The sequence below is a fragment of the Carassius auratus genome, unplaced genomic scaffold (genome assembly GCF_003368295.1).
Source record: "Carassius auratus strain Wakin unplaced genomic scaffold, ASM336829v1 scaf_tig00001753, whole genome shotgun sequence".
Lineage (NCBI taxonomy): Eukaryota > Metazoa > Chordata > Actinopteri > Cypriniformes > Cyprinidae > Carassius > Carassius auratus.
The window spans coordinates 470223-484836 of NW_020523394.1; the positions used below are offsets into that span (position 1 = coordinate 470223).

Here is a 14614-nt window from a genome sequence, read left to right on the forward strand (position 1 = left end):
GAAAGTTCCGCTCCGGATGCAGATAAAGCGGGAAAAACTGCAGCCTGAAGCTATTGGCCACATCTGGAGTTTCAGACCCTGTCCCAAACACAGCCGTGGAAGACATTAAGATGAAGTGATGAAGCGCTGCAACAGCACTCCTCCCGGCATCAGCAGACCAGTGCGTTTAGGACAGACACGAGCCGATCTGAAGTGTTCTTCTAATGTAAACACAGAATTGTTATGCGATTTGCTATAGTGTCTACATGATATCTATTGTATTATTGTATTATTTAGTATCACATACATTTTTGAAAGCATGGTTTAATTCAGTGCTATACTGAGTAAAAATTATTTTCAAGCAAGCTCTGACTAAGTAAAAAATGATTTTTTTCTGGCCAAGCTAAAGTGAACTACTTTCTTTGTTAAATTTTCTTAACTTAAGTAAGTAGATTTTTACTTAATTCTACATGTAAAATTAAATATAATTATGGATTTTTATCTATCTGTCTTGAAAAACCTTGCTTATCTAGTAAAAAAAAAAAAAACGTATTAATGTTATATTCAATACTAATTCTACTTCCCAAATTTGAATTGATATACTGGTTTTCCATTAAATTAAATTCAGTTTAGTTCCTCAATTCAAATTCAAAATCAGAATTTAAAATATAATGTAAAAGACATTCTCATATTAAATGACACACAACCCTGTTACTGTAAAATTCTCTAAAGAAAAATATCAACATTTAGGAGAGATGCTCATCTTGTAAAACACCACGTGATGCTCCAGTTTTGTGGGTGGTTGCTAGGGAGTTGTTATGGCGTTGTCAGTGGTTATTAGGCAGTTTCTAAGGGGGTTTTTACAGGACAATGTTTTCGACTAAAAACTAAAAACTTTTTATGCGTTTCAGCTGTTAATTTACATGTCCTCATCATTTGTGTCACCCAGAGGTCTTTGAAAACAGCTCCATTAGACCATTATGGTCTCTGTGTAAACTACAAAAATGTGAATTTGTGCAAACAGTAGTGTTTCTTCTTTAGAAAGACATCAACAACTACCGGCATGAATAATGCAGCGTTTTCATGGATCCGTGTGATCAGCGATCGTTTTGACAGTGTCGTGGTCTGTATGCAAAACCTTTCAAAAATGCAAATGAAAAGAAATTCTGTTTTTAGTAAGTTGTTGTAGTGTAAACATACTCTTATTGCTGTGCCTGATATTTGAGTTTTGCACATTCATTTCTGCTCAAATCAGGTTTTTATAAAAAAAAAAAAAAAAATATATATATATATATATATATATATATATATATATATATATATATATATATATATATATATATCCTTAAAACACCAACTGTAACTATGAGCAACAGTCAGTGAAAATTGCCTCAGTAAACAGCATATAAACAATGACTCAAAAAGCCAGAATGACTCTGAAAGACAATGTCGTCAACTTACCCAGTCAAAAACACCAACTCATCAAACCAAACCCCATCCTCTCTAAACAACACGTCTAACACCCCCACATCTGAGAGAGGGCTTTAAATGATTACAGCTTAAACCAGCTGCTGACAGAGTGACACACACAGAGAGAGAGAGAGAGAGAGAGAGAGAAGGGGGGGGGGATGAGGATGAGGAAGAGGCAGTGACATCCGTGCGGTGCTGGAGAGATGAAGAGCATAAGACCAGAAACACACTCGTCACACCGTTAGCATTATACACTTCACATACAGTATCAGCTGTTTCCATCCAATCCAACTTTTACAGATTTTGTCATTTCACAAAAAAAAAAAAAAAAAAAAAAAACTAAACTTAGATGTACATAAAATGTCCATTAAAAAAAACATGTGCACTGATATTGAGGTGGATTGTTTTGTTTTTATTTGGTAAGAAAACATACACATAAACTATGATGGAAACTCACTGATGCACAAAAAAGCCTTTCTAGGTTACATTTCTCATTTTAATTTAGTTGAACTTGAGGTCTTTAACTAGGAAATATAAAGTATAGACATAAATTAAGAAAAATAAATAACTAATAAAAAATGGGTTCAAAATATTGGTAAAAACTATAATAATAATACAAATTAATACATTAAAATAAAATTAATAAAAAAACTAGTATCTCGTCAATACTAAAAGAACGCTTTTTGTTATTGCATCGGCACACTTTTAGTCATTTGGTATTTCAGAAAAAACACAGCTGTTGCATTGCTGTCTCAGTTCAGGTAGCTTGATATAAACATATCAACAGTTTATCTAACTTCAGTTTTGCCATTACTGTAGTTTACACATGTCTATAGTGATCCAACACTGAGAGTGCAACTTGGTATAATGCATTAATTAAACTAGCGATGTATGAAATCAAATTAATACCGTTTGAGTCCAGAGCACTTCAGGCCTTTCCTTGAGGAAAGGACACATGTCCCAAACAAGAATGACAGATTATTCTCTATAATCAGAAGAGTTGGAAGCAGAAACACGTTGCATTGCTGTGAAATGACTAAAACGCAACACAAACACTCATATATGCATTCCAATGCAAACACACACGCACACAGAGCGTTCTGTCTTTCCTATTGAGAACTGGTTATGTAAATAAGGTCTAATAATATTTTTTTTGGTCTCCCAAGCCAGGTTTCTCAGTCAAACCCAACACTATCTTCTTGTGTCTCTGTTTGACTTGGCCGGAGTGCAGAGAGACGGCAGAAACGCAGCTCATTGAGATTGATGAAGACAGCATCATCTCTCTTTCTTTCTGCATTCTTGTATAATAGTTGTTATGCTGCAATCTTAGTGGTCATTAACCGCAGGATTCAGACGATTAAACACACACTTGAGTGAAGGAGTGAAGGAGCTTCAGCCTGACGAAAGAAGAATAACTTCTGCTCGAGTGGTGAAGGAGACTCAGATCTTGGACTGATGCTTTGGTGATACTATGACTCTGTTTTATTTATCATGGTAATGTCTTAATATCATGGTTTGTTTTGTTTTTAAAAAGGGTTTTTAACTTTATTGTCATTTTACAGAGTACAAAAACAGAGATAATGAACTGTAGTGCAAAAGTCAGAATTAAAGAACTAAACTATAAAATATATATATATTTTTGCATATAATTAATTAATTCACAAATAATTTATTATTTTCTATTGTATGTTTATTCATGGGCTGACTGATTGTCAGTTGTTATATTTCTTAAGTTCTTAGTAAAAGTCTAACCAAGGACAATTAAAAACAAAAATGTGATTAATATTAACAGTTATTCTGTACTGTCCCATTAAATTATTAAAATAAGTTAAATAATTAAAATAAATAAATAAATTACAAACTTTAAGAAACCAAACGTTCTAAACCGTGCTTTCTGTAAAGTGTTTGTGATGTTTGTGGGTCTCTGCAGTTCTGTCTGACGCGGTTCATGAGCTCCACTCCTCCGCTGCTAATGGGGAGCACATTTTTTCAGGGGACTGGTATGATGAGGGGGGCCAGATGAGGGGGTCAGGAAACAGCTGGTGACGCAGCAGGGGCTCCGTCCGTCCCAACGAGAACCACTCCATTTAACTCCTGACAGTCCCATCACAGATATTGCTCACGTCTTACTCACGTGTGACTAATACCAGCGTGTTCTAGAAAAACTCCTCAAGACACAACAATGAGCTGCAGGAGAAACTCATGAGTAACGGGACTTTCTGTACCAGCACATTCACACACGAGAGAAACGGAGATCAGCTGCTGAACATCTGTGTGACTTACAACCATTTATACAAAGAGCTGCTTCAGATAAATGTACAGCCACCTCTGACTAATTTCTTATTATATTTTACATCTTATTTCACTAATATAGTACTATATTGATTATATATATATATATATATATATATATATATATATATATATATATATATATATATATATATATATATATATATATATATATATGTTATTGTGTGTGTGTGTGTGTGTGTGTGTGTAAATAAGCAGAAATCATCCCTTCCTAATCAAAAGCTCACAGAAAAGACATAAGGCATCTCTCAGATCAAATAAATCCCTCTCAGAACATCGAACGGCTGTCTATCATCACCAACATCTGGATAAAAACAAGCAACTCAGTGACAGAATGTGCAAGAACGATCTAAAAGATGGTGTGAGAGGGGCACAAATGAGGTGAAGTTCTCCAAACAAAGTTCTGTCTAAGACTGAAACCATCTAACTTCAGGAAGAGTCACATTCCAGCTACTTTCTTTTTCGCTGTTACTCCTGGACTTCAGATATTTAAGGCAGCATTTTACCAAAACCTCATGAAGTAAAACACTCAGGAGGACTTACAGGAGAGCAGACAGAAGCGAACGCTTTGTAATCGAATCCCATTACGTCTCTTACCTTCAGCAGACGGCTGGACGTCAGAGCAAAAGCATGTCTAGGAAAAGCCTCCGTTCTTGCTAACTTCTCGCTCCTCTCTCTCTCTCTCTGTCTGAGATCTCTGTAGCGGTCGCTCATACAGCTGCTGGAGGGAGGATGGAGCTAAAGCTCGGGTCTCCAGGGTCTCAGACAGAGAGAGAGAGAGAGAGAGAGGAGGTTGGGCAGCAGATCTGTTTATTTAGTCTAATGACCACAGCAGGGTTCACTCACTTGATAGTAAAACTAACATCCCTACAAAGGTAGCACAGATTAAACACAGTGCAGTTACATCCATATACAGTATAAAGACGAAAATATTATATTGTCTGCTAAGGGAGACTAAAGTCTATAAAAGACAATTTCCAGAATAAAAAAGAAATAAATAATTAAAGGTAATTACAACCTTTTATATCACAAATTATCTTACTTTTCTTTTTTTTTTACAGAGGAATCTCAACAATTTCTCAAACTGTGCTCAGATTTCTGATCTGTAATCAAATGTCGACACAGGAAGTAATTTTTTTCTCATCAAATGATCTGAGCTGCTCTTGACATTCATTTTATCGCTCTATACTTTTAATAACTAAATAATTACTTTATTTATTTATTTAAGTGAATAAGTGAGAATACAATCAGTTTGGGATCAGTGAGATTGTTTAATGGTTTTGAAAGACGTCTCTTCTTCTTATTTGATTAAAAATACAGTAAAAACATTGGAATATTATTACAATTTAAAATAACTGTTCTCTATTTGAGAATATTTTCAAATGTCATTTATTCCTGTGATCAAAGCTGAATTTCCATCATTCCTCCAGTCTTCAGTGTAAAGTGATCCTTCAGAAATCATTTTAATATACTGATTTACTGCTCAAGAAAACATTTCTGATTATTATCAGTGTTGAAAACAGTTGTGCTGCTTCATATTTTTGTGGAAACCGTGGTACATTTTATTTGTCAGGATTCTTTGATGAATGAAACCTTCAAAAGAACAGCATTTATTTGAAATATAAATCTTTTCAACATTAGAAATGTCTTTACTGTGCCTTTTGTTCAATTTAATGCATCCTTACCGACCCCAAATCTTGAAATGGCAGTTGCTGAACTATGAAAGAGCAATGACAGTTTCCTGAAAATAAAAGCAGCCGTACCATGTGGAGAACTCTTGAGGACGAGGCTCAACGCCGCGGCGTTTGTCTTCCAGAGGTTCACTAGACCTGAAGAAACACACAAAAACACGAGCCCAGCCAGAACTCCTCAGCAACAGTCGCCTGTTTCTATTTCGCTGAAAACACGAGCTGAAGGGAAATGAGGAGGACTTTGGCAGCACTCACAATGAGGCGCCCAGCTGAAGAGAAGAAAAGAAGGAAAAACAAAAGAGAGAAACAAGAGAGAAAGCTGTTTTGAGGGCAGAGAAGTGCTCGAGCCAAAGTGAAGAAATGGAAAATGCAATGGAATAAAGTGTGGTTTTGGTGAAGGGAAGGTGTGTCTATAGTGGCAAATAGTGCTGAGAGCTCAACACATACACCTAAACACAGAGTACGAGGATCTGTTTCAGTCTTGGCTCTCTCTCTCTCTCTCCCAGGCAGCAAGAGAAGTAGCTTGCAAATTCATAACAACATCCAAGAGCTGAGTAAGACCTTTTTCTCTTTATTACAGGGAGAGGGAGAGGGAAGTTGTTGGCATACGCTCTGTAATTGTGTGAATGAACACAAAATGTCCTGATAAACAGAGACTCATTAGAGGCCTTGAACAGACACACAGGAGCTGAATGAATAAAAAGGATAAGGAATAAAATGTTTTGTGCCAAAGAACTGTCACAAAGAGTTTGTTATTGTACATTCCTGAGTTAGGTTTTTTTTTTCAGCATAGGCTTGTAAAAATATGAGTACCAAATGACATTTGTAATAAATGCTGCAGTCATTTTATTTTTCTTTTATTGTTGCTACTAATGAGAGCTAGCTACGTAAAATGAGAGGAAGTAGGCTACCTAAAAATGCAAAAAACAATTCTTTACAATTTATTTGACAAAGTTGACAAATGACGTACAGTTGCTTCAAATGATGATTATGATAATGATAGTACATTTACATTTATGCATTTAGCAGACGCTTTTATCCAAAGCCACTTACAGATGAAGACAGTGGAAGCAATCAAAAACAACAAAAAGAGCAATGCTATATAAGTGCTATAACAAGTCTCAGTTAGGTTAACACAGTACACGTAGCATGGGATTTTAAATACTATAATAAATAAAAAGAAAACAGATAGAATAACAAAAGAATAGAGCAAGCTAGTTAGAGGTCTTTACACATACACACACATATATAATTGCATAAAAAATTAAAAGAAAAATAGAATACAAAAAGATTAGAGAGGTAGTTAGATTTTTTAAGAATAGAATTAGAATATTGAGTAATAAAGTTAGAGGGTCAAATAAAGACGGAAGAGATGTGTTTTTAGCCGATTCTTGAAGATGGGTAAGGACTGCTCGGATTGAGTTGGGGAGGTCATTCCACCAGGAGGGAACATTTAATTTAAAAGTCCGTAAAAGTGACTTTGTGCTTCTTTGGGATGGCACAATCAAGCGACGTTCACTTGCAGAACGCAAGCTTCTAGAGTGAAAGTGAAAGTGAAGTGACATTCAGCCAAGTATGGTGACCCATACTCAGAATTTGTGCTCTGCATTTAACCCATCCGAAATGCACACACACAGAGCAGTGAACACACACACACACACACACACTGTGAGCACACACCCGGAGCAGTGGGCAGCCATTTATGCTGCGGCGCCCGGGGAGCAGTTGGGGGTTCGATGCCTTGCTCAAGGGCACCTAAGTCGTGGTATTGAGGGTGGAGAGAGAACTGTACATGCACTCCCCCCACCCACAATTCCGTCCGGCCCGAGACTAGAACCCACAACCCTTCGATTGGGAGTCCAACCCTCTAACCATTAGGCCACGACTAGAGGGCACATAAGCCTGAAGTAACAAATTTAGGTAAATGGGTGCAGAGCCAGTGGTAGTTTTGTAGGCAAACATCAATGCCTTGAATTTTATGCGAGCAGCTATTGGAAGCCAGTGCAAATTGATAAACAGAGGTGTGACGTGTATTCTTTTTGGCTCATTAAAAATCTTGCAAGAGGGCATTGCAATAGTCCAGCCTGGACAGAACAAGAGCTTGAACAAGGAGTTGTGCAGCATGTTCTGAAAGAAAGGGCTTGATCTTCTTGATGTTGAATAAAGCAAATCTGCAGGATCGGACAGTTTTAGGAATGTGGTCTGAGAAAGTCAGCCGATCATCAATCATAACTCCAAGGCTTATAGCTGTTTTTAAAGATTTATGGTTGAAGTGCCTAACTTGATGGTGAAATTGTGATGGAACGATGGATTTGCTGGAATCACAAGCAGTTCTGTCTTGGCAAGGCAGAGTTGAAGGTGATGGTCCATCATCTAGGAAGAAATGTCTGTTAGACAAGCTGAGATGCGAATAGCTACCGTCGAATCATCAGGATGGAATGAGAGGTAGAGTTGAGTGTCATCAGCATAGCAGTGGTATGAAAAGCCATGTTTCTGAATGACAGAACCTAATGATGCCATGTAGACAGAGAAGAGAAGTGGTCCAAGAACTGAGCCCTGAGGCACCCCAGTAGTTAGATGTTGAGACTTGGACACCTCACCTCTCCAAGATACTTTGAAGGACATATCTGATAGGTAAGACTCAAACCATTGAAGTGTGGTTCCTGAGATGCCATTTGCCAGTAGGGTTGATAGGAGGATCTGGTGATTAACCGTGTCAAAAGCAGCGGACAGATCTAGCAGGATAAGTACTGAAGATTTGGATTCTGCTCTTGCAGTCTTAGAGCTTCAACAACTGAGAGCAAGGCCGTCTCATTTGAATGTCCACTAGCAGTAGTAGTAATATTAATAAACTAGTCTTTATAGCATTGTTGAATCACAGCAAGGGAAATATGGAACAAGTACCATCAGGATGTATATTGACTGATATTGCCTGAGTATATAGTTCAATATAGTAGTTAGTAGTTCAAAAAAACTATATATATATATATATATATATATATATATATATATATATATATATATATATATATATATATATATATATATATATATATATATATATATATATATGTTCTCTAAACATCCGATTTTCCCTCATCTGGGTTAAACTGCAGCTTCCTGTGTTTCTCATCTTCACATCTGAATGAAAACTCTGTCATTGTCCCAGTTCTTCTGTCTGACATCTCAAATCCACATCAAGATTTATTCACGGCTGCTCAGTCCTGCAGCTGTTGGCCTATTGCATGGTTTCCATCCAATCATTTTTGTGATTTCTTATATTTGCACTTAAGAAATAAAAAAACAACACTTGATATGCGCATAAACTGTCGACATTTGCATAAATGCGGATTTTCGACGATGTCGTGTTTCGATCATTTCCGTACATCATGGTAGCTACGTATAGACAGACGTACTGACAGCTTGACAGCTGTATTATAAATAATCTAAGAAGCTAGTGTTTAACCCACAGATGGTTGTCAGAGATGGTAGTTGAAGTACGTTTTCTCAACCTGACAGAATTGTGGCATTTATATATGTGAACTAACCTACCCTACTGCACTAATTCTGCGCTTCAACTGGCTGACGTCAATTAATAACATAATTGCTTCATTACAGCAAATACAGCTTTCTTGTGTATTGTTGAATACATTCTGAAACATGGCTTCACAAAGTTTCTGCAACTTTATTAAATCTTTTAATTCGAAATGAATCTTTGGAAGGCATGTGAATCGTTTGATTCAGATCAGCGCTTTGAAGCGTGTATCGTGATTCTTTTTATTTGAATCGGGACTTTAGAGCACCTACCGTGAATCTTTTTGTTCAGATCTGAGCTTTGGGCTCATACAAATCTTCAGACCTAGATTTAGATCTTAGATTTTTAAATTCAAATCGGCACTTATATTATCACATCTCAAGAACCTTTTGATTCAGATCAGTGTTTTGGCACACGTAGTAAAGTCAAGTCACATGTGAGATGTAGCCTATGTAGGAAATGGGTTACAACTTAAAGTTCGTAAATTTGGGGGAGGAGCTATCAAGACAGGGGTGTGATTCTTTTGGGAAGAGGGCGTGTTTGTTTTGATGATTTCAAATATCAACAGCATTTCTCAGAAATCGCTTACTGTACCTTTAAGAGGAACAGCATTCAACAAATTTAAAATAAATCAAATAAGTTATAAACAAATACATTTTAAAGAAAATTATAACTGAATGAAAATTATAAATTAGCCTAGGCAATTCAGTTATACATAAATGATGCACGATCTCAATCAGATATTCCAATAAGCTGCGCAATAAGCTAATTGAGTTAATAATAATAATAAATAAGCATATAGAAGCATGCTCCACATCACTGAATATGTTTAGGCCTATCCATGTAATTTATCGCTTAATGTAATGTAGCTTTGATTTATTTCTGAAATAGGCTAGTTCAGCTGAAACTTAATTTTAAACTCTTTTCTCAGACAAATGCAAGTTAATTTTAGTTTTACGTGCAGCAGTAATTTATAAGAAAGAGATTGGAAATCCAGACGCCTAGACATTGCCTAATTTGGTTGAGTCTAACTCGCAATAAATTGGAATAAAACTAATAAAAGTGAGTCATGTTTTTATTTAAAACGTTTGTCATGCTAACTGATATTTTCTTGTTTCAGGAAGGAACAAACAGTTCGAATACACAAATTACTCTGATCAAAATCTGTCTGTTAGCTTATTTGCTGAATCAGAATAACAGTTTAATCAGAGACGTCAACACATTGCAGGATCATCTGTGAAACGTTTGCTGCAGGTTTCCATCCATCTGTGAAGGGCCTGAAATATTCATCTTTATCGTTCAGCAAACATCCTCTAAATACAAACAATGTGAACAAGACTGTTATGAGATCAGTTTGATTAAACTCTCTGACCACACACAAGCCGAGAATGCAGATGGACTCAGATACGGTAACATTAGCTATTCATCCTCGTGCAGGACGTCCCACACATTTATACATCAGAAACTACACACAAGCATGTGCAACACATGCAGCCTTTCTCAACACACACACATACAAACATACGGTCTGTGTTTATGATGTTTGTGACATTTATTTAACTTTTTTTAGTTTGATCTCGAGTTTTTTGTTTTGCTAAGCACTATATATAAGCTATGTGTCTATGTATAGTGTATTTTTTTATTTGTTTATCTTTTATTATATTCATATTTTATTAAATAAAGTATCTTAGTAAGGTAATTTGATTAGTATTAGTCAGATTCTTTTGATCAAGTCATGTTTTAGTTATCTGACAAAATATCAACTAAAATCTCATGGTTTTGGTTAAACTTGATTAACATTAATGGCACAGACGGCAGCAGGTTTATGAAGCTGTTGTCACTTTAATGCAGAGAAAACCAGAGTGAATTGACAATTTATTCATAGATTTTGTCATTCAAAACTGCTTCTTATTTAGTTATCGGCTCACTTTTTTCTGTGTAAAAAAATTATGCTGACGAAATTAACATAAAACACTAGTTGATGTCCATAATATGAGCATAAAACGAGTGTTTGGAAGCATTTTTGTCCAAAAACAGTGATTCTTGCATCTGTTGCACATAAACACTGACCCAGGATCAGTTCTCGTGTGTCTCTGACTCGTTTCATTGGCTCGGTTAAGCAAATGCGAGCTGATCTCAGGTCAGACTCTGTGGTTCGTCATCAGTATTTGCTCTCATTAGTCAGTGAGAGTTGAGTACAGAACGGAAGCAACGGAGCATGTGTCTCTCAGAGCTTTGTCTCTCACAGCACGCTTTATCTGCATAAAGAGCCACTGAAGGAGCTAATTGGTCAGGCTTCTGTCAGTAAATGTGTGTGTGTGTCTGTGTGTGTGTGTGTGAGAGAGAGAGAGAGAGAGAGAGAGAGAAAGAGAGAGAGTCTTTTGGGAGGAGGAGGTGCTGCCTTCTAAAGTCTGTAAAACTTAGAATGTCGTTGTCACACACTCAGTTCAGAAACAGACACACACAAACTAGTCTTATTTTAGCCGTCTACATGGGCAGCTGTCTTGTAATGCAGTTGACCATTAGATTTGGAGCACTCTCCTAGTGTTTGGGAAAGTTACTTTAAAAGTAGTGCATTACAATACTGTGTTACTCCCTAAAAGAGTAACTAGTTGTGTAATAAACTGTTGAATATGATTTAAGAGTGAAATATCCAGTTATATGATGGATAACTGCAGCGCCACACACTGTGGTTTGGATCGCACTAACAGAAGTCTGAGAAATGCTGAGTGTGAAATTGAATCTCTATATCTGGCCCAAAAAAAAAAAACTAAAAAAAAACTTTTATAATCTTATATTTATCTATTTTAAGATGAACATCTGGTGAATTATGGGGAAAATGTTACTGTGGGTGGGATCACCTTTTCAGTAATACATCTGAAGAGCTGTTTATTTTTGTTTAGGAAATGAGATGAGAGTTTCTGTGCAACAGTGAAAGTTAATATATAAATATTGAGTGTATTTGTTGCATAATTATTGCAGAAACCCAATTATTGTAAATTTAGGAATTAGTCTTTATATACATATTTGCACTGGACATGCATGCAACTGAAAGATAGGGAGAACAAAACAGATCTAGAATAAAAGGTTTTCATGATAAAATAATTTGTGATTCATTGTTTTACTTCCCAGTGTTTCTCCATGAGTTAGTTTGAGTCTTCACAGCTGGAGGTCAGAGGTTCAGGTCGCTCTGAGGATATATGGCTGGACCTTCTCAAATAGGACTTCTGAGCTCACACTGAGACAGGAAATGGAGGAGGAGAGATGACCAGAGATCCTAAACACAGCTCAAGCATTCACTTAGTGTGTTTGTATGCTTGAGAGTGCTCATTTTAAGTGGAAGAGAGGGAGAATGAGAAATGAAATGTATGGGAGAATGTATGTTTATTTTACAGAGCGCAGCTTAAGGGAACATTTCACCAAAAAATGAAACTTTTCTGAAACTGACTTCACCCTCAGCCCATCGAAGATGTAGATGAGTTTGTTTCTTCATTCTGCAGTAAATGGGTGCCATCAGAATGAGAGTCCAAACAGCTGATAATAACATAAAAATAATCCACAAGGGATCCACACGATCAACATTATGATTTTAGGATAAAAAAAAAAAAAAAACATGAATGATTAAGGAAACGTGTATATTTTAGCACCACTTTAGAATAACATTTTGTCCAACTTTCATTGTCCAGTGAAGAAATAAATATGATTTTTGTAAATGTTCAAATATTTTATGTTTAATCTAAAATACAGAAATCATGACACGCACTATTTTGATAATACTGTTTGTTCACTTCAGTGGATTAGTATTTTATGTATCATTAATGAATGTCACAATTCACATAGTAATTTATGGCATATTAAATATTAATTATTAATTAACTAATATATATTATTTTATAATTAAACTGGGAAAAGGATGAGTCATATTTAAGTGTCATTTCATGATAAGGCTTGTTTCCTGAGAATGACTGGGAAGTGACTGAATGTGGTAATAAGAAAGAATTCCCTTAGTGCATGTCTGAAAGTTGATAACTGCCCCCTAGAGGACAAATACAGACACACAGGAAGATGAGTTACTATTTTTTTATATACAAGTGCATCTCAATAAATTAAAATGTCATGGAAAAGTCTATTTATTCCATTTATTTCAGTAATTCAATTCAAATTGTGAAACTTGTGTTATTATTGTAATGATTTTGGCTCACATTTAACAAAAACCCACCAATTCAGTCTCAATAAATTAGAATATAGTGACATGCCAATCAGCTAATCAACTCAAAACACTTGCAAAGGTTTCCTGAGCCTTCAAAATGGCCTCTCAGTTTGGTTCACTAGGCTACACAATCATGGGGAAGACTGCTGATCTGACAGTTGTCCAGAAGACAATCATTGACACCCTTCACAAGGAGGGTAAGCCACAAACTTTCATTACCAAAGAAGTTGGCTGTTCACAGAGTGCTGTATCCAAGCATGTTAACAGAAAGTTGAGTGGGAGGAAAAAGTGTGGAAGAAAAAGATACACAACCATCCAAGAGAACCACAGCCTTATGAGGATTGTCAATCAAAACTGATTCAAGAATTTGAGTGAACCTTTGATAACTGTGCACGTCGTTTTGTCTGACTCTACATGTAACGGCAGCGTGCAGCACCTGCCACCACTAAATTACATGATATTTGTCCCATATTGTCATCAATACACATACTGACTTCAATTTGGACCACTAAATAAATAGACTGCTATTGTTATGTAAGTTTAAGGAATAGGGTATTTAACATACAGGTAATTTCAAGAGTGATAAACAAAGTGATAGAAAATATTTATTTTCATGTGCTTTACATTTAAAAAAAACATGGAAATCACTCATTGCATCACACCATCTTCTGACTGCATTATATATAGAGGCAGTATGGAGTGTGTGTGTATACATGATGTGTATAACCCTATTAGCCCTCAAGGGACTATTTGACCAACCAGCTTATTCCTGCTTGAAAAGCAAAATGTTATTGATAGTGTAAAAAACATCAACTTTGAAGCATATGCTGATTGATGGACTATCATTACTCAGCATTATTTACAACCTTCCAGCAACACTACACATTCAATGAAGGTAAAATAATAATAAATAAAAAAAATAAAAATAAAACATAATAATAGTTCATTTAAATGGAACCAGAAGCGGAAGATTTATAACAATACCCAACCCTACTTATGAAGATCTGTATACTGTATATATGTTGCATTTTGACATTTCCAACCTTTAAATTAAGTTGACCGTAAGTAATAAACGTTATTGAACATTGAGTAGTTGAGTATTGTGCATCTTTTCTTACCACTATTTTTTAATGGTATTTGAATGATTTTAATGGAATCGGAACTGTTAGGTGGAACCGTAACCAGAAAACTTCCAATGGTTCCCAACCCTAATACAGACGTGTCAAGGAATTTGGCTACAGTTGTCGTATTCCTCTTGTTAAGACACCAATGAAACACAGACAACATCAGGCGTTTTAGCTGGGCTAAGGAGAAGAAGAACTGGACTTTTGCCCAGTGGACCAAAGTCCTCTTTTCAGATGAGAGCAAGTCTTGTATTTCATATGGAAACCAAGATCCTAGGGTCTGGAGGAAGGG

General features: G+C 36.0%; 1 protein-coding gene across 3 annotated transcripts in view; it reads right to left on the bottom strand.

Moving 5' to 3' along the window:
* Positions 1 to 14614, bottom strand: part of LOC113069557 (platelet-derived growth factor receptor beta-like) — a 78410-nt gene that overhangs the window by 35215 nt on the left and 28581 nt on the right. The window contains exon 1 of one of the 3 annotated variants that reach the window (XM_026242707.1): positions 4360 to 4563. The exons of 1 other annotated variant lie outside the window; for it this stretch is intronic. The gene's annotated coding sequence lies outside the window, so the exon portion shown is untranslated. Of the gene's footprint in view, positions 1 to 4359; positions 4564 to 5525; positions 5809 to 14614 lie in introns of those variants that run through there. One more of the 3 variants, XM_026242708.1, reaches the window with a different exon arrangement.